This window comes from Babylonia areolata, chromosome 1, assembly GCF_041734735.1.
Source record: "Babylonia areolata isolate BAREFJ2019XMU chromosome 1, ASM4173473v1, whole genome shotgun sequence".
NCBI classification, from domain to species: Eukaryota; Metazoa; Mollusca; class Gastropoda; order Neogastropoda; family Buccinidae; genus Babylonia; species Babylonia areolata.
In genome coordinates, this window is record NC_134876.1 from 52,762,439 (window position 1) to 52,783,879 (window position 21,441).

The 21,441-nt window shown below is 42.5% G+C and overlaps 1 long non-coding RNA gene across 1 annotated transcript in view; it reads right to left on the reverse strand.

Moving 5' to 3' along the window:
- The window catches only part of LOC143292568 (uncharacterized), a 29,674-nt gene extending 11,217 nt beyond the window's left edge, over positions 1-18,457 (reverse strand). The window contains exons 1-2 of the long non-coding RNA XR_013056662.1: positions 18,198-18,457; positions 15,719-15,783 (exon numbers count right to left, since the gene is read on the reverse strand). This is a non-coding gene — a long non-coding RNA (uncharacterized LOC143292568). The remainder of the gene's footprint in view (positions 1-15,718; positions 15,784-18,197) is intronic.
- Between the last annotated feature and the right edge of the window lie 2,984 nt (positions 18,458-21,441).

Below are 21,441 nucleotides of genomic sequence, written 5' to 3' on the forward strand. Positions count from 1 at the left end.
GCACAATCTTCGTGGTCTTCTGCTGAGGTTCATTAAGTAACTCGAGGCCACCGACCCGATTTCGCATTCAGAGAGAGAAAGAGAGAGACTGAGGGAGGGAGGGAGAATTCAAGTATCTTCACAAGCGATTCACATACAGTTCCATCAACAAATCAAAGAAACAGTGGAGAGAGAGAGAGAGAGAGAGAGAGAGAGAGAGAGAGAGAGAGAGAGAGAGAAGAGAGAGAGAGAGAGAGAGAGAGAGAGAGAGAGAGAGAGAGAGAGAGAGAAAGAGAGTATATAAGTCTATATATACTGAGCTCTCTATTTTTAGCTCTCTCTCTCTCACACACACACATTCTCTCTCTCTCTCTATTCTGAGCTGGCTCTAGCTCTCTCTTTCTCTGTTCTGAGCTAGCTCTAGCTCTGTTCTCAGCTCTCTCTCTCTCTCTCTCTCTCCCTCTGTCTCTCCAGGAGAGAGAGAGAGAGATATCAGAAAAGAGAGAGACTGAGATAGAGAGAGAGAGAGAAAGAGAGAGAGAGCAGTATGAGACGTGGCGTCAACTCCAAAGACCACCACTCAGCTGAATAGGAGGCATACAAACAAACACAGAGCACGGAGTTTTTCAGAAACTTGGGAAAAGAGAGGCAATTGTGGGGCAGAGGGTGGGGGTGGAGGAGGGGTGTGGGAAGCAGCGCGGAGGGAGAGGGGGGTGGGGTGAGCTGGGCTGGAAGGGAAGATCGTGGGGGTGGAGGTGTAGTGCTAGTGGGGGGAAGAGGTGACGGAAGAAGGCGGGGCGACGAGACATGAAAGAAGCTGATGAAATGCCGCAATTCTCAGCACACATAAGCTTTGCACATTGAGTTGAACATGGTGAATCTGTGACTAGAATCTATTGCAAGTAAATAGATATTGTGAATAGACCTGCTGATAACATATGTACTTTCTCAGGACCAATCCACAGAAAAAAGTAGTAGCAGTAGTAGTAGTAGTAGTAGTAGTAATACATTTACATCGCACTTTCTAACCTCCCAAAGCGCTTTCCATTAATACGTCAGTCAGAAAGCACACACACACACACACACATAGAGAGAGAGAGAGAGAGAGAGAGAGAGAGAGAGAGAGAGAGAGAGAGTAAACCACAATTAATGGAACTGTCAGGTCTCTCAACGATTCTGGAATGATCTAGAGATATTCATCCAAGACACAGGTACAACATAATATGACATACTGACTCCAAAACGTAGAATAAATTCTGTTTAGAAATGGCGAAAATACAAAAACAGATGACACTTTCGAATTAAGCATCTTATTTGCCAGATATTTTGTTCATGAATGCAAATCAAATAAAACACAACACAGATAATTTATTAGAATGATCTGGATGAACAGCATAAATAAAATACAAAATTGTCAAAATTGAACGCAGTCAAAATAATCAGAATTTTAACATTTCGTGGAGTCAAAATGACCTGAAGAGGGGGTTTCAGTTTCAGTTTCTCAAGGAGGCGTCACTGCGTTCGGACTAATCCGTATGCGCTACATCACATCTTCTAAGAGGCAGATGCCTGACCAGCAGCATAACCCAATGCGTTCAGTCAGGCCTTGAGTGCATGCACATAATTATATTTGTGTATCTATCAGAGTGGATTTCCTCTGCAGAATTTCGCCAGAGGACCTCGAGCTGAGGGGACGGTCAGGGCCATGAGAAGCGGTGTTGTTTTCGTGTGTGGCGAAAGCGGTCAAGCCTAGCTAACCTCCTCCTTGGGTCTACTAGCACTGGTTCTTTTCGTGTGTGGCGAAAACGGTCAATGCCTAGCGAACCAGCTCCATGGGTCTACTAACACTAGTTCTTTTCGTGTGTGGCGAAAACGGTCAAGACCTAGCTAATCAGCTCCTTGGGTCTACTAGCACTGGTTCTTTGTGGCGAAAGCGGTCAATGCCTAGCTAACCAGCTCCTTGGGTCTACAAGCACTTGTTCTTTTCGTGTGTGGCGAAAGCAGTCAATGCCTAGCTAACCAGCTCCTTGGGTCTGCTGAACGTGGTTCAGGCATCTCTCCCCCTCCGAACCTCGACCCTTTATTTTATCTTCTTCTTTTTTTTCTTTTCTTTTTTTAAAAATAAAAATCAGCCATGTGGTGTAATGTATATGGATCAGCCGGCAAACTCTGACATACCCTTAAAAACTGAAAGCGGTGTATGCAGCAAACTGCGGGTCTGATGCTCGGGCATGCATCACCAGTCGATATTGTGTGTGTGTGTGTGTGTGTGTGTGTGTGTGTGTGTGTGTGTGTGCGTGCGTGTTAACTTAAGATGTGTGTGTGTATGTGTGAGTGAGTGTGTGTGTGAGTGAGTGAGTGAGTGTGTGTGTGTGTGTGTGTGTGTGTGTGTGTGTGTTTATTTGCGCGCATGCTCGTGCGTGTGTGTGCGCGTGTGTACGTCAGTGTTTACACACTCACTTGCTCGTCTCATTGCTTTGCCCACGACAAACAAAAACTAATCACAACCGAATGAAAAGCAGCCCTGAGTCTTCGATTACCTCGAATCAATTCAGTGAGAACTTTCAGATCGCCTGAAGAGAAAACGAGAGAGCATACACAGGAGAGAGGACAAAAGGAGAGGGCGGAGAGAGGGGGTGAGAGTGGAGTGAATAATGTGCACAGTCGAATGCACTGACCGCAGAAGAAAAAAAAAATCCAGCGGCAAAGGTTTCGATTTTGAATCATACATGGGGAATCCCAATGATTCTATTATCGATCCGTATGCTTGTCTGTCGATCGTCGAAGCTTGCAGAACAGAATTGTTTAGCAGGGTTTTTTCTTTAGTAAACAATTGTTCCTGCATTGTACACTGAAACAAAATCACTCTGCCTCGCCCTAAAGTATTGTGGATATATGTTTTCTGAGAAGAGTTATAAAGCACTAGTTCGGGGATAAACAAGCATTGACAAAAGGTGAAACTGAAAGCAGAATGATTTTCAGTTTGTTGATGAATGGGTATGAACTGAACTCAGATAAATGTATTGTACTGCACTGATTAAAAAAAAAAAAAAAAAGAAAAAAAAGAAAAAAAAAAAAAAGATGGAAAGAAAAATCCCACTGAAATTAGAAGTAGAGCGCCACAATACGCTACATTCAGGTAACGTGTTCACTAACACACACGTATATACTCACAAACGCGTGCTCTCTCGCGCGCGCAAGATCCCGCCCCCCCCCCCCCCCCCCCCCCCAACCTCTTCCCCCCCCCCCCCCCCCCACACACACACTTGCGTTCGCACCCCCTCAAAACCCCAACACGCACACACATACACACTGATGCATACGTTTTGTACCGACCTAGACTTCTTCGATACTGTGTTTCTAAAATTAAAAAAAAATTAAAACATTTTAAAATAGAAAATCATTATTTTCGTCCTCCCTGTGTACATTAGACAGATAGTGGATAATATTGACACAGTACAGCATGGAGAGGACAAGATGACCCGCGCAGCAGCTGGCAACCATTGATAGTTATGACAACCTATAACTTGGAAACTTTTTTTCTTTCTTTTTTCCGCCACCCCACTGATTGTAGAACCAAGGTTAAAAAAAAAAAAAAAAAAGATCAGCGTGGCACGAGTTTGAAGTAGGCCTACAAGAACCACGTTCTGATGTTCTTTCAAGTTTTGCAATTGATTTTAATGCAAAAGGGGAAGAAAGAAAGAAAGAAAATCCACGGAATGAAGAATGAGCACATTCCTGATCCCTAGTCTGATGCCAGCCAGTCAGCCAACCTCGGGTAGCATCTGGGAACGGCGACCTTTAATGACGTCATTGAGGCATGACATCATCAGCACTTTCTTCTTGGAAATTGTTGACTTTCGTTTTCTCTTCTGCAACAAGCATGCGCGCGTGCATGCACTATGCATGCATGCATGCTTGCTTGCTTGCAAACCAACGCAGACACGAATGTACATCCAGACGTTTGCATGCATGCACATACACGCGCACGGTGCACAATCACACACGTACAGATGTGAAACTGGAGAACGAAAACACATACACACACACACACACGCACGCGCACACACACACACAGAGGCTCAGCCAAAGGCACAGAGAAAAAAAAAGAAGTCACGTTACTAGGTGGCAACAAATCCCCCTCACTCTGCACACCCCCACCATTCAATCCCCACTATCCACCCCCTCTCTCTCACTCCCCCCCCCCCACTCTCTGATCGTTTAGACGCTCACACACACACACTTGCATGGATGGATCTGTACACCACCAGAAATTGCTATCTCTCTCTCTCTCTTAACTCTCTCCATACGAACGGCGAAAGAGACGACGTTAACAGCGTTTCACCCCAGTTACCATCATCAAAATATTGCAAGCGGAAGGCTCTTATACTGAAGAGGTGAATGTTGACAAAGAATACCACAATTCTGACGACGGAAGCTAAAGGTTGGGTCATTCAGACACCCACTGGACATCCGAGGGGTCTGTGTAGAGAAGAGAGGACTGAGTGAGTTAAATGTACAGCAGGAGTTAAACAGGGATATGTATGTAGCCCTGTGTTATTTTCTATTTTTATAAATGAGTTAGCATTGCAAGTCATCAATAATGGAAGGCATGGTGCTACTTTTTTTTCATACAATGCTTTAGAATTATTTATCACAAAAAGTCACAAAAATAAATTCAGAAGTACCTAAACTCCAAAGATGCGTCATTTTAGTTGAATAATCAATCACTGTGTCAGTCAGTGTGTGTCTGTTTGTGTATGTGTGTGTGTATATGCGTGTATGTGTGTGTGTGCGCGCGCGCAAGCGCATGCGTGCTTGTCAGTGTGTTTGTGTGTGTGCGCTCGCGCGTGTGTATGTGTGTGTGTTTTATGGTAACCTAAGTTCTTTTTGTAAACATACAGAGAAGAATATGATACATCTTGCATCCAGAAGAACAAAATATATAGGTAACCGCACACACATACACACATTCAAATGCACATACTTAAATACACACATGCACATACATATGCACAAAACAGCCCACGGACCTAAAACTGGATACAAATAAATGCAAGAAGTTAGTGAATTAGTTGGGTAACTGTTCCAGCAAGTTACGTGATGGTGGTGGGGGCAGGGGACTGTCGACGGTTGGGGGTGGGGGTAAGGGGCAAGGGAAGGGGGGGGGGTGAAGTAAGGTTGTCAGCTGGACCAGTGCCAGAGAGGGAGAGGAGGACGGCCCGGGGATTCCTGGAATCTCCAGACGAGCCTGGTTCTGTGACAGGCCTCTACTTTCGGTATGGTTTTGCTGGTATTGACATTGGTATTGGTATTGTTATTGCGTTTTGTCGCAACAGATTTCTGTGTGTGAAATTCCGGGTGCTCTCCCCAGGAAGAGCGCGTTTCTCTAGAGTGAAGCGCCATATCTTTCCCTCACCCCAACTATTTTTGTTTTAATTTCTTTTCTTTTCTTTTCTGCCTGCGAATGTATTCGTTTTCCTATCAAAGTGGATTTTACTGCATGACTTTGACAGGTGCGACCCTTTTGTTGCCGTGGGTTCTTTTACGTGCGCTAAGTGCATGCTACAAGACAGGATCCTCGGTTTATCGTATCGACCGAATGACTAGTGTCCAGACCACCTTTCAAAAGTCTAGCAGAGAGGAGGAGAAAATACACTGAAGCGAGTGTGGAATTCGAACCTTTACGCTCAGATTCTCTCGTTTCCTGGGCGGACGCGATACCTTTAGGTCACATTACACTATCGTTTTACCAGCAACCCGTACACCCCCCCCCCCCCCCCGCCCCCATTCACTCAATCACCTTCCTCTGATTCTACCTGTTAACCCACTCCTTCCTGTTTCTCCAGAAATTCTCAGCTGTATCCTGTACCCCACCCCTGTAACGCGAAGAAGGACTGCCGGTTACAGATGTTCTTCCTTGTCACAGATGTACACCCAAAGAGTTTGACTTTTTAAATAATAATAATAAACTATAAAAAAAAAAAAAAAAAAAGCCACCTCCCTCTCATGATGAGAATTTTAATTACTCCCATTCATGTAACCTTTGAAACTTAAATCCGTTCAAAACACCGACTTTTGTGTTACACACACACACACACACATGTATATATATAAACACCGCATAACATGCATCATCCAGTGAGCCAAACAGGCCAGTTTTTTAAACTTGGGATTGACTTCCAAGATATATATGTGTAATATATATATATATATATATATATATATATATGTATTATATATATATATATGTGTGTGTATGTATATTGAGAGAGAGAGAGAATTTATATGGGAATCACTTCAGTCAAGGCAGATCTACTCACCATCCCTGTGTGTAACAGAACTGTTCACTGGAGTACGTCTCTAAGACATGCCATAATCTGCTCCCAGAATAAGATCTGGATGATAACTTATTGTTGCAGAAGTAGGTGTTCCCCTTGTCACAGGGGGAGATTCATAACAACTTGACTCCCTCTCGTAATAAAGTTACCCTCGCTAATGAAACTTATAAGAAAGTTGATGCAGTTCAAAACACCGGCCTTTGTAGTTTTTTGTTTGTTTGTTTGTTGTTGTTTTTCTTATGATTTAAAAAAAACAACTTGTATTGGCATTTTGTATTTCTTTGTATCACAACAGATTTCTCTGTGTGAAATTCGGGCTGCTTTCCCCAGGGAGAGCGCGTCGCTACACTACAGCGCCACCCATTTTTTTGTATTTTTTCCTGCGTGCAGTTTTAATTGTTTTTCCTATCCAAATGGATTTTTCTATAGAATTTTGCCAAGAACAACCCTTTGTTACCGTGGGTTCTTTTACGTGCGCTAAGTGCATGCTGCACATGGGACCTCGGTTTATCGTCTCATCCGAATGACTAGCGTCCAGACCACCTCTCAAGGTCTAGTGGAGGGGGAGAAAATATCGGCGGCTGAGCCGTGATTCGAACCAGCGTGCTCAGATTCTCTCGCTTCCTAGGCCATCACTCCACTAGAGTTTACATGGCAAAAAGTTTTGATTCAAGGCAGCACGACTCGCCATCTGTAACAGAACTACTCCGGGAAGTAGGCTACATCTAAGACATTCCGAAAACTGCTTCTAGACGTAGATCTGAATAACGTATTGTTGCATAAGTAGCTAGGAACTCCATTTGTGACGGGGAGTAGCCTAGCAGTCTGTGCGCGCACTCACGTACACAAACGCGTACACACGTATACATGAGCACACGCACAAGCCGGCACAGGAAGGCTCGGTCTCAGAAGCGCATAATTATGCACACGCACACACCAGGAGCGCACTATGCATCCGTACGTGCGACATGAAGCGCGCATGTGTTGTCTGCTCACAGCACACACATGTGCGAGCGCGCAGATATGCGCATACCTACGTATGAACGTACACACACACACACGCGCGCGCGCGCGCGCACACACACACACACATCGTATTATTACACACACACACACACACACACACATGCATGGATGGATCTGCACATCTCTCTGTCTCTGTATGTCACGCTTTGTGTGCGTGTGTGCGTGTGTCTTGCACCCAAAGGTCCACATATTAGTGCGCGCGCGCGCACACACACACACACACACACACACACACTGCACGCGCAGAGTGAGAGAGAGAGAGAGAGAGAGAGACAGAGAGACAGACAGACAGACAGACAGTCACACACACACACACACACGCGCGCGCGCGCGCGCACAGACACGCAAGCGCGCGATGCACAGTTCAAAGCGTTAGCTGGAAAGCAATTTTCACTTTCGATTCTTGCGAAGCATTTTATATCATTACCACAAAATAAAAAGTACAACACAGAAAAAGATCTGACAGACAGATATAGAGACACTTGACAAAGACCGAGGGAGACACAGAGAGACGCAGTCGTGTACATAATAGTGAAAGTAGGGGTTGCAGCCCACGAACGGAGATGTAAAATGGAGAAAAAGTTAGAGAGAGAGAGAGAGAGAGAGAGAGAATGGAGGAGAAAGCACTTGTGTTGCACTGATATCAGTTTAACATGCGTTCCTCAATACGTGTGTACATGTGCGTGTTCGTGTACACTTTATGTTTTTTCATCGTTGTTGGTGTGGTAAATAATGCTGATAATGGCTGAAGGCGTCTAAGTGTGCAGACTGATCCATATAATTTATGTTACTTCACATCTGCTTTTAAAGAAAGGAGAACATGTATGACCAACGCATAGATCCAACACTCTCTTCGGTTAGGGCTGTAAGAAATTGCCCTCAGTCTGTAGAAAGGCTAGGATAAGTCGAATCTTGACAGGGCCGGGGCAGATTCGGTCAGGAAAACTATGGCAATGTTTTCCTTCTTCTACTTCTTCCTCAACTGTGAAGAGTCACTGGAGCGCCGCACTGACAGTAGCACGGACTGTTCAACAAACTCCTCCAGGTCTGCATGTATGACAGTCAATCGTGTTCGACAATGACCATCAGAACAGCAGAGGAGGTAACTGCTGTCCCGACTATCTGAGCTAGAATTTGATTACAATGGATAGTGTCTTGCCCAAGTTACATCCCCACTCTCTCGACCAAGAAGGTTTTAGAACGGTCAGCGTTGGGAAGGTTCCCAAAGGCCAAAGAGCCCCCAAGGCTGCAGCACTATGAGCCAGCGCAATTTAGCCTCCTAGTTTGAGAGTCATAGTCCTTCACAAAAGACTAAGCTGTAAATGATCTCTGTCACAATTTGTGTGTCAACAAAGCCTGTGTCTCTGGAAATGGTCCATTCTGCAATGTTGTCATGTCAGTCCATCGCTTTTTTTTTCTTCTGTCTTTCCGGATGTGAACAGATCTTCACAAGGTCCAGTGGTGTGCTGCTTGGTGGTTTGGCGCACTTATATCTTGCGATATCACCTTGTCTATACAACACATTAATCAATCAGTTAGTTTGCTAAGGTGCCGTAATCTTCGAAAAAACGCTGCAATTAAAGATAACAGCAGTTCGAGGATAACGACACCACAGTTTGCTTTATTTGCGTTTTTATTCATTCACTTATTTATTCCTTTATTCATTTTTCTATTAACCTAAGTATTCGTGTGTTTATGCACTTATATAGTTATGTATTCATGCATTTATTTATTATCTGTTTATTTAGAATTTACCTATTCATCATTTTATTTATCATTCTTATCATTTCTTTCACTCTTCATACTCCGTCTTTTTCTGTGTTTGAAAAAAAAGTTCATTTTGTTTCGTTTCCTTGACATTCAGTTTCGTAAAAAAAATAAATAAATAAATAAATAACAATAAAACAATTTTTTTTAAATTATAAAAAAAACAAACAGGAAGCGGACCTTGAGTGGTTTCGGTTTAAGGCTAAAGGCGGCGTCTGTTGCTTGGGGAGCGGACAATGCCATATACGCTGCAGCTCATCTCTGAAGCCAACACACTCTAACCAGAAAAGGAGGGCAAGGAATGGCGTGGGCTGGGCCTGGGAATTCCTGGAAACCTCAGGTTTTAATGGTCTTTTATGATAAAATCATTTCACAGAGCTACCCACTCAAAAACGAACACATGCGTGCGCGATCGGTACATACGTATTACGAGGCGCGTGCGCGCGTACACACACACACACACACAGAAGGGCAAACGGACAGGCATACAGAGGCCTACACGTACGAGCATGCGTGTGCCCGAAACAAGCACACTATGGGTTTGAGCTCTGTGTGTGTGTGTGTGTGTGTGTGTGTGTGTTTTCGTTTTTGTGTTTATGTGCGTGTGTTTGTGTGTGTGAGTGAGTTTGTGTGTGTGCGTGTGTGCGTGTATGTGTGTGTGTGTGTGTGTGTGTGTGTGTGCGAGAGAGAGAGAGAGAGAGAGAGAGAGAGAGAGAGAGAGGTCCAAATCAATAACTGTTTCTCGGAAGATGATATTTTGCTTCCTGTTCTTTGGAAGTACTTTCATTCGAATTTTCAGCATCTGAAACAAGGCAGATGAAACAGTTCTAATAGGTTTTGATTTCTTTGTAAATACATTTTTTAAATATTTTTTCCTTGTGGCGTAAATCAAGAATGACGGAAGGGAGGGTACTGTCTACAACCAAATTATCGAGAAAGCAAATGAGTTTTGCATTTATATGTGTGACCAGCGCAATGGGAATATGCGACGGTCAGGCATTTGCCCCTCTTCATTCTTTTTATTTTCCCCCCTAAAACACGTGGTGTTGCGAATATGGATCAATCCACACGCTTTGACATCTCGTCAGTGAAGCTGAAACTAAAACTGAAACCGTGTGAAGGGCTACAAAGGACAGTCCACTATCATCATTATGAACTCTTCTATCGAGTCTACGCGTCCTGGGCCGATAACGAGCTGATTCATGTTTGGACTTACCACTTTGGCTATTGAAAAACAAAAAACAAAACAAAAAAAAACACACACACAAAAACACGATAATACCAAAGACAAGTTTTCAATATAATATTGACATCGATGATTTAGCTCTTTCTTTTTTTTTTTTTTTCTAGTACTTGAGTTGTTAAACACTGCGGTAAGGGTGCAATAAAGGGCATCGGACGAAAATTATGAAAGTGTGAAACTTCACATGCCAGAATAACAACATAACGCCATCATCTTAAAACTGTAAATACATTATAGTACAATACAATACAGTACAATAATGATAATTATGACACGTTACGATAAGTTTGCAATGTAATGTGTTATGCTTAAAAAAAAACAAAAAACCCATATATATATATATATATATATATAAAGAAATAGGTGGCGCTGCACTCTAGTGACACACTCTCCAGCAGCCAGAATTTCACACAGGGAAAATCTACATGAATGAAATATGATATGATATATGATATGATATGATATATGATACGATATGATATTATGATATTACCAGGAATTTAGACTTGGCACAAAGCATTATACACAGACTTTGACAAATAGATTCTGGGTGCCATCAACGGCAGAGAAGATCATTCGGATAAAGATAAACCCGGGGTCCCATGTACAGCATGTATTTATCACACGTAAAAGAACCCATGGCAACAAAAGCAAATTTCAGTAGAAATATCTACTTTGAAAACTAAGCACACTTGGAGGCAGAAAAAAATGGTGGCGATGTGCTGTGGCGACACGCTCTCCCTGGGGAGAACAGCCCAAAACTGACAAAGAGAAATCTGTTGTGACAAAAACAAAAAAGCAAACATTACAATACAATACAATACGTGGTCTGGGTCTGGGAATTCCAAAGGGCTGGACAGCTTTCAATTGTCACCCACTTTAACACAGACGCATCGGCGCGCGTGCAAACACACACACACACACACACACACACACACACACACACACACCACATACACACACCCACACATACATACATATTTGCGTGCAACTTTGCACACTCATACATACACACTTCCAAACAAAATACAGAAACATGGATAAAGGCCAAGACAGATGGATGAAGAGACAGACAAGCAAGCAAATATTACATGCACCTTCATAAGCACATTATCTGCTTACAGTGCGAGAGAGAGAGACAGAGAGAGAGGGAGACAGAGACAGACAGATAGACAGAGAGACAGGGACAGACAGACAGACAAAGAGGGTGGTTGGATACATACAAGATGATTCATATCGATAAATCGATAACCGATTCTTGGAAGCTGACATCCACTTTTGGTTCTTTGGAAATTCTTTTCAGGCGAACTTTCATCATTTGAAACAGAGCAGAAGAAACAGTTCTAATTGGTAATGATTTCACTGATGTGTTTGTAATGATTTTCTCTGAGGCTGCTTCATTTCAGAAAGATAGAAGGGGCATTATTATCCAAAGCGTTGAGAAACCAACCGAACGAATCTTATACGAACCGGAGTGGTTTGGTTGCTATATTTATTCGGATGAGATGATAAACCCAGATCCTCTGTGCAGTTTGAACTCATCGAACGTAATGGATACCATGGCAACAAAAGGATTGTCCTGAGCAAATAAAGGATTTTGTTTTCAACACAAAATTGAGGTGGGAGGGTTGCGATGCACTGTTGCGACGCGTTCTCCCTGAGAACAGCCCGAATTTCATGCAGATAATTTCACTGACAGAAAGTAATACAATACAACAATTTTTGTTAAAGTCGGTTATCGCTGCCGACTCTGAACAGTGTGTCCTCGGAAGATCATGACCTCTAAGTGTGACACATATTATTCTGGCTCAACCTAATCGAGAAACAGTATCGCAGGGACACTGGAGGCGAGGCACAATGAAATATTCAGAAGAGCATCTCACGCCACAAGATCCACCTTTTGACATCGTGCCCAACCTGCGACACAATGATCAGAGTTCAACATGGCGCTGAGCCCCTAAAACAGACCACGGGCCCCGCAGCGCCACCAACAGGGGCAAAGTTCAGCGAGACCAAAGATCACAGACATACACAGACACACACACATACACGCGCGCGCACGTGCATACACACACACACACACACACACGTGCGCACGAATGCATACATACGCGTACGTATGGAATCGTGCATGCAAACCCACATGCGCTCGCACAGAATTAAATAAACAGATGCACACATAGATACACCAACATATAGACATGCATACATATATACATAGATACAGACAACCAGACATATACTAGAATGCGCTTACCCAAGCACATTATCGGGTTGCAATCATACAGAGAGGTGGAGGCCGGGTCATATCAATAACTGATTCTCGGAAGATGTCATCCGCTTCTGCTTCTACTTTCAGTTCAACTTTCAGCATCGGAAACAGGGTCGAAGAAATAAACAGTTCTAAATGGGTTATGATTTCATTGTTAATATACTTTTTAATGTCTTTTTTCTGTTAGACCTAAATGACATTTCTATCTACAGAGACATATGTAACATATTTAGTGTTTGTATATGCACACATCACGACAGGACTTGATAAAAGTGTTTCTTGATTCCTGGCGAATTTAATATTTTCGTATTTATTTCGACATTTTCAAAACAAAATACAGTTTAAACCAAATGAAGAAAGAAACGGCATTGTTTCCCAACGTGTTGAGAAAGCTAATCATTCTGCTAAGATATTTGAAAGGACTGTACAGGAAAACACGTTATCATTGAAACCTGACCAGTGCGTGCGGCGATGAGCACACATTCAATGCAAAACATGCTAGGAATTTTCATAAATGAAATCACATCGCAAGGGGAAAAAAGTCATTAAATAGAAAAATTGTCTTTTGCATGTCGAGCTTATCCCTGTGCTTGGTAAAAAAAAAAAAGAAAGAAAGAAAGAAAAAAAGAAAAGAAAAAAAAGGAGCGTTTGAAAGAAATGAAAGTTGACGATGGTAGGTAAATATATAGAAAGAGAAGGATCCGCGGATTGTTTAGCTACCATCCTGACAAGGTTTATGGTAGTACTGTATTGTATTGTATTATATTGTATTGTATTGTACTGTATTACTTTTTGTCACAGCAGATTTCTGTCTCAATTTTGGGCTGTTCTCCGTGGGGAGAGAGTGTCGTCAAAGTGCATTTTTCTATGAAAAATTTGCCAGGGCCAGATCTTTGTTGCCGTGGGTCTTTTGCGTGCGATAAGTGCATAGCATGCACATGGGATCTCGGTTTATCGTCTCAACCGAAACACTTATTCACATACTTATGTGCGTGATGTGGCAGCCAGCATACATTGTTCTCTCACCATCAGAAGAAAATGTGCATTGAGGAATGCCACATTCCACGCCAAAAAGAAAGACCTCGAGTTGTACAAAGACTAATAATAAAATGACCAGACATTCCACCAACGATGCGGAGGAGAGACCCTCATGATCCAGATCATAAAACATTCTGGCTGAACAGCGCAATCAACGACAGGGTAAGTCCAGAAGATAGAACATGACAACCCTGGCCCCCAAGATTCTCAGCCAGCACATGACTGCATCGTTTCTGAAATCATTTCACGTCTACCTTTTCAATATTCATCATATTGGGATAAATGATCTTCTTCGCCTACTTCTTCTGCGTTCGTGTGCAGGAAATCCCACGTTCACTCGTATGTAAAAGTAGGTTTTTAAGCGTATGACCGTTTTTACCCCACCAATATAGGCAGCTAAACTCAGTTTTCTGGGGTGGCTGGTATTGCTCTAAAAGTGATTGCACTTTATAGTTTTGTGTGGAAAAAGTCTGGTCCCATTCGCTTAGTTTGGTTTGGTGGGCTGTGCCAGTCCCGTTTTCGTTTTACCTCGTTCCGTTGAATCATGTTTCGTTCAGGATTAATCAGCAGATGACAAGGAGCACTTTCTGTTTGCTGAAGGTTACCGGTAACGTGGGGTGCGGACATTACCATATACGTTACACCACACCTGCCAAACCACGGAATACAAAGAATGGAGTGCTCTGGGCCTGGGAATTCTCGGAAGCCATTGTAAGCTGTCAACGACCTTTTGGTATAATCGCCTTATGCAACTACATTCCACTTTCACACACACACACACACACACAAAAACACAGACATAAACACAGAGAGAGAATGCACACCGCCTACAAAGAGAGAGAGCGAGAGAGAGAGAGAGAGAGAGAGAGAGAGAGAGAGAGACTCAGAGAGAGAGAGAGAAATTTTCCTGAACATATATGTGGTGTCAAAGGATTCAGAATTAAGTAAATGTTAAATTTCGATATGAAAAAGGCACAGGAAAATTCGTATTTTCTCCCTGAACTGAAACAAAGACAAGAATGGCAAGTGGAGGATTGACGTCATGCAACATATATATATATATATATAATTATATTATACAACCACAGGGCAGCGGAGTCAACGGCGACAGTGACTGTTCAAGTATTTCATTCCAATATGCTGATGCATTAATCTTTAGAACTTCGGTTTAGATCCAGATCAAAGTAACGCTTACTAACTGCAGTAATGAGTATTGCCACGTAATCAGCTGACGTAAAATCAGCACAGCTCCAGCGTGTTGACAAGGTTGCAGATCGTGTGTGAAAGTGGTTGAAGGAGTGAGAGTGCGTGCGTGTTTGTGTATGTCTGTGTGCGCGCACATGTACATATGTGTGCATGTTTGTGTGTTTTGTGCGTGCTCGCGTGTGCATGTGTGCGTCTCTGAGCGTGTGTGCCAGCGTGTATGTGTGTGTGTGTGTGCCCACGCGTACGTGTGCGGTTTATGAGCGTATGTGTGTATATTATGTTTGTGTATGTATGCGATCGTAAAGTGTTTGTGTTCGCGCGCGCACGTGTTTTCCCTGTAAATGTGAAAAACATGGCGGGGGGGGGGGGGGGGGGGGGGGGGGGTGCGCATGAACGCATGTGCGCGCGCGAGCATACATACACACACACACGCGCGCGCGCGCACACGCACGCACATAGGGCCGTGGGCAAATCGGCACGCTCCCAAACACAAGAAAATCTTGTATTGTTCGGATTGGAAATGTGCATATGATCCATCAATCATAATTTATTTCTCAAAAGAACGGAACTTGCCTGGAGTAACCACCGAAAACATTTCACTAGAAATTGCTGTTGTCAGTTTTGTTATACGTTAGTAAAGCCGGAAAGTCGCGGCAAAAATAGAGGAAGTTTGAAAAACTTTGACAGATCTAAATAATGATCTCAAAACAACGAAATAAAAGATTGATGAAGGCTGTTGAAGACAGGACCGTTTCGTTTCCTGAATACAACTTCTGTTCGAAAAATACTAGTATCAGATGGTAATAAAAAATATGATTTATATCATATACATATCAGTACTGTTACCTTCCCTTCCCCCTGTCACTTGATTTTGTTGTTCAGCAGGAATCGCGCGTGAACCATGGCTGTGCCTGTTGGCAGAAACAAAATAAAAGCATGGAACACATGGACTGTTTGTAAGCAAACTACTTATGCTTTCCCGATGATGATGGATAACCAGATGCTGTACATCGATGAGCAGTCTGTTGCCCTGCTGTCTCATCATTTGAGCAAGCTGCCAGACAATCTCTCCTAGCTAAAGAAAAGAAAATTTTGGAAAATATTCCACCCACATTAGCAGCTCTTGAACAGCACACAAAGAGAAAAGTTTACCAGAGAGAGTGATTACATCTGGAGGTTGAACTGTGGGGACTGAACAAAGGAGAGGGAAAGGCATGGCGACCTTTGTGGACCATTTCACAAAAGCTTAAGGAACTTGATGTGAACCGATTCACTGCTCCCAAACTGTGGTGTGCAGAGAAAGGTGCAAATGCTGCAAGACCAACTCAAAGTGCACATCTTTGTGTACATAATTATGGCAGGGACTGTCACCAAGACTAGACATTGTCCAGTTGAAAAGAGACAACCCAACTGGTCGAGAAGGGTTTTCAATAACTTTGTGATACCAACTTAAGTTTTAGTTTTCCAGTCAAGCTGAAACTATCAAAATTGTACATTTGGCTTTATAGAGTGAATATTAAATATTTTGTGACTCTTGTAACCACACATCCGATGACATGCAAGAGGGCTTTTCATCTCAAGAAACCGTCCCTCACCCTAGCCCAAACTCTCATCATCCCTCCTTTTCCATTGCCCTTTTATGCCTCATGAGTGATGAATAAACCAACACCCACCTAAACACTTATTCAGAGCCACAGGTCTCTACTACAGATCCCCTTTACAATTTCTGATATGGCCTGGTGTCCTAATGGTAGATGCAAGCAGGCAGGACTGGTCACTTTTGTAACTTTAGTTATAAGATTGTGCCAGCCAGTCATATATCTGATCATGTAAGTATGTTGTTCGATCAGTCATTTACACTACAGTCAAAATCAGTTACTAGAGCACTATCTGGAAGAAAGAAGATGACACTGGCTGTTGGGTAAAAGCATATTTACATGTTTTTAAAGTTCTGAGGACTGTGAGTTAAACATTCCTTTTTTATGCTTTTTAGTATTATAGCAAATATGATTTGAAAAGAGAACTGTCTTACTGTTTTTCCCACATTATAAAATATCTATTTTGGTAGTTACAATAGCATGATTATACCCAGTTATCATGACTGAATAAAATATGTTATTGTTCAGGCATTGATAAGAGATATCTTCCAGGCCTAATATGGATTTGCTGGTCAAAGCCATCATATCTTGCTGTGACATTACAGATTTAATTAATCTCCTGGCTTGGGGCTGATAGACTTTAAACAATATAAATCAATTGAATTCCGGGTAATCAGAATGTTTATGAACATAGCTAATACAGATCTAGTGCAGCACAGTATTTGTGTGAATGGTCACAAGTAGTGTGATAAACATACTGTTTAGAACAGCAGTCACAGTAATGTAGTCAGTGCGTGTACAGTGACCTAATTTCATGACTAAATTTAGCCATTGAAAGAAAGTGCCTATTATAGGTCTATGTGCCTCAAAATGTTCAGATATCTTCACAGTACATGTGTACAATATGTCATATTTTTATTCAGTTGTCTTTTGCTACAAATTCTGTAGCTGTCTTCAAAATATTTTAAGTTACAGGTCTACCTGTCAAGGTTATCTGGTTTTACTGTGAACTATTTATATGTTTAGTGCTAAATCTGGTAATGTTCAACTTTAGAATACTAAACTCAGGGGGGCTGTTTAGATAAAAACAAAGGGTGTTTTAGGCTCACCTCGATGCGCTGAGTTGAATGGAACCCTCAGTTAAGCTCTAGGACCACTCCTTTCCCATGAAACTGCGACAAATACACAGTGAGCTGAGTACTCCTTCCCCACCTGCACGCCATTTTGACTGCTGATCACGTGGGTGAACGGCAGTCAAAATGGCTTGCAGGTGGTTGCTCTGGCTGTGATCGGCTGAACTTACTGTGTATAAAATTGTCGCAGTTTCATGGGAAAGTAGTGGTCGTACAGCTTAGCTGTGGGTTCTATTCAACTTAGCGCATCGAGGTGAGCCTAAGACACCCTTTGTTTTTCGTCTAAACAGCCCCCCTGAGTTTAGTATTCTAAAGTTGAACATTACCCTAAATCTATTAAGCAAATTAAGTGTCTGAAATTAATATACTTAACACAACAACACACTGACTGTTTGAAAGTCAAAAGTGATGCTCAAAGGAAAGACCTTTAGATCTGCGGTTACAGTGACGCGCCTGTTGCATGAAGAGTGACCTAATTTCATAGCTATTTGTAGCCAAACGAGGAACGTGTCAAGATGTCTGTGTGCCTAAACACGTTCAGATAGAGTCACAGTACATGTGTGTAACAGGTCATGCTTTCACTCCAGAACGTACCTGTTGGGAATCGTTAAGAATTGCTGCGAGCCGCTTAGCAGATGAAGTTTTGGAAGACGCCATCTTTGTTTGCTTATCGTTGCGTCGACTATGAACACATAGGTCCTTGATGAATTTGTGCGAGTCACACACACCCCAGAATAAAACACCATCAATTAAAATATTCCACAGAAAGCCTGAACGTTCAACAAAAAATATATGGCTAAATTCGAAGAATCGATGGGATCAGGCTACAGTCGCAACTCACAGAGGGAAGCCAGTAAAACCATTGAAAACCGACTATATTCATACGCTATCTTGATTCAGAAGGTTGAAAGAAGACGGTTTATGCCTGTTTACTGCTCAATTCTATATATTACTTCGCAGACCGGAATTTCCCCGTCTTCGTTGCTTTCAGCATGTAACTGAAATAGGGCAAAAGAGTGCAGTATTTTTCTACAAGGTTTTGACAGGCATGCATCAGAAAACATTGAAAATACTACAGTTTCAGGGTGTTTTGTGCAAAAATACTTACCGACAGCAAATATAATACTTCGAAGATGCGATATTCATAAAAATCCCGATCTTCATGATTTTGACCCAAATGACTTGTTTTTTGTGTTCAGCTAAGAACAGCTGGATATTCGCGACTTGACCCAAGTTTTCGTGTGCTGCGTCACAATTATATTCTTATCAAAACGAGAGCGAATTGCTGAAATTTCGTCAGCCGATGACGCGGCAAATCTCTTCTCAACTGCTGTTAGTGTAAATTATTTTGATATGGGTTCGAAATAATACGTACCGGGGTGAAACCGAGAGAACCGGACGAACCAAAGATTTCACATTACGTGCATGAAATATATTTTTGTGAAAGTGCTTGCAGCGTCTTTCTCGTATTTGGAGTTCGGAACACACACAAAAATTTTTAATGCTTAAAACATCTCTCTCTCTCTCTCTCTCTCTCTCTCTCGTTTCCACCATGTTCCCTTGTCTCAATACAGAACGCAGAACATTCCATCACTACACGGGGGACTCCATCTCTCTCTGGTTGGACTGTGTTGAACGGTCTGGAATGAGACATGAAATGTAAGTTTAGGTCAGGTTAGGCTTCGTTAGTTAGGTTACGTTTGTTTATACGTATCGGTGTTCCCTAGGCTTGGGGTTTGTTTCAGTTGGCAAACTTTCGTTTTACTGCATGATCTTTTACATTGACTTACGTTTCTTTCGGGAATAAACAGAAGCTAACCAGGAGCATATTCTGTCTGCTGAAGGTGGCAAAGTAGGGTGCTGACGATGCCATGTACGCCATTTAACATTTACCATGCCATGATGTGCATGGGATGGATGGACTGGACCTGGGAATTCCAGGAAACAAGGCAGTTTTCAACACCCTGTAATGGTATAATCGCCTGGCAGAAATATCGCCTACTTAAACACTCATGCACACACACACACACACACACACACACACACACACACACACACACAAATACACGCGCGCGCGCGTGCGTGCAGTTGCATACGCATATACACTCGCATACAAAATGATATAAAAACACATACACATTCGGATGGACAGACAGACATGCGATATGCATTCATCCTATTTATACGTACATTACTTGTGCTTTCACAAGCATAGGCCTATAATGAGATTGTACGAGGAGAGACACAAAGAGAGAGAGAGAGAGAGAGAGAGAGAGAGAGAGAGAGAGAGAGAGAGAGAGAATGGGGGGGTCATATCAATAACTGATTCTTGGAATATAACATTGGCTTTCAGTTTTCTGGAACTACCTTTCAGTTGAATTTTCGGCATTTGAAACTGGGCAAAAGAAACAGTCCTAATGGATTATGATTTCATTGTTAATATACTTTCTAAAAATATTCTTACGACTTCTTGCGAAACCTGAATAAGAAAGTACAAAGGAAGGGTAAATTTACTGTCTAAAGTGTCGACAAACCAAATACTTTTTATTAAGATATCTGGACCATACAGGACAGACCGTTATCGCTGCGAACTTTGCCCCGTGCGACCTTGCGAGATCATGAGATCAAGGCGTGTTGACGCTGAGACCTAATTCTTGCACTCCTTCTTGCGCTCACCGCACACTTTTGCGGTCATGCATAGGCAAGTCGATTTTGTGCCGCCGAAGCAAATATGTGCTATATCATTCGTACGACCTTATTTGGTACGGAACTACGCGCTGTCCGCATAAGTCAGAGGTCCAAGAGATTTGCAAATGTAGAATATTCGCAACCATTCAAAGTCCAGACAGCTTTGTGTTCTTGGAGCAATTTGATGAAATAGATAAATGAATAAATAATATATACAAAAAAGTCAAAGCGGTTCTGTCACCATCTTTCTTCATCATTGAAATGTCATGGCCCGTACCATCATCCTGACTGGATAGTAGCTGTCGCATTGCGCTTTTGATGGAATCGGTTAAAGCTAAACATGTTTCAACTTCTTTGAACACTCCGAGCACAACTTGAAAGCGCGCGTTCAGTCAATAGGGATGTAACACGTAGGAGCATTCAATTTGTGTAGACGCAGTGCGAGATTGAGGACCAGCTCAAATGCCTTTAAACAGTGTGAACACACGTCAGAGAAAACGTATGTGGAGCGGTAACCCAGTTGTAGAATGCCTATGAAGCCAGTGTCCAGGGTTCCATTCCTGCATGGAGCGGCAAGGCTACTCCATCCCGCCCCCTCCAACCCCCTCCACTAAGTCTTACGTGAAAGTCTTCGAGTCTTAAGGGTGAGTTGACAAACTAAGATGCTCTGTGCCGCATTAATTCAGCACAGCTAAGGCAGCTCATGACAACAAGTTAATGCTCCGTGGCAAAATTCTGGAGAAAAATCCAATTTTGGCAACGCATGCTGACATAAAAATAAGAGCGGCGCTGTATTGTATATCGTCGTATTGTCCCCAGCGAGAACAGACTTTAAAATGTATCGGTGAAGGCGGCGCAGAAGAAAGCGCACAGAACAATGCCACACCTCATGCCAGAAGAGCGACCTTCTGTTATCGCTTTCAAACTGCGAAACCCACAATAACATTACAGAAGTTTCTACATGGTGCAAATCAATGTACACGGATGGACAGATAAACACAGGTCTAAAAGTGCGTGCATACATGCACCCATCGGCTTGCACTGTTTTGGAGAGAGAGAGAGAGAGAGAGAGGGTGGTCCATATCAATAACTGATTCTCGGAAGATGATGTTAGCTGCTAATTCTTTGGAAATGCTTTTCAGTTGAACTT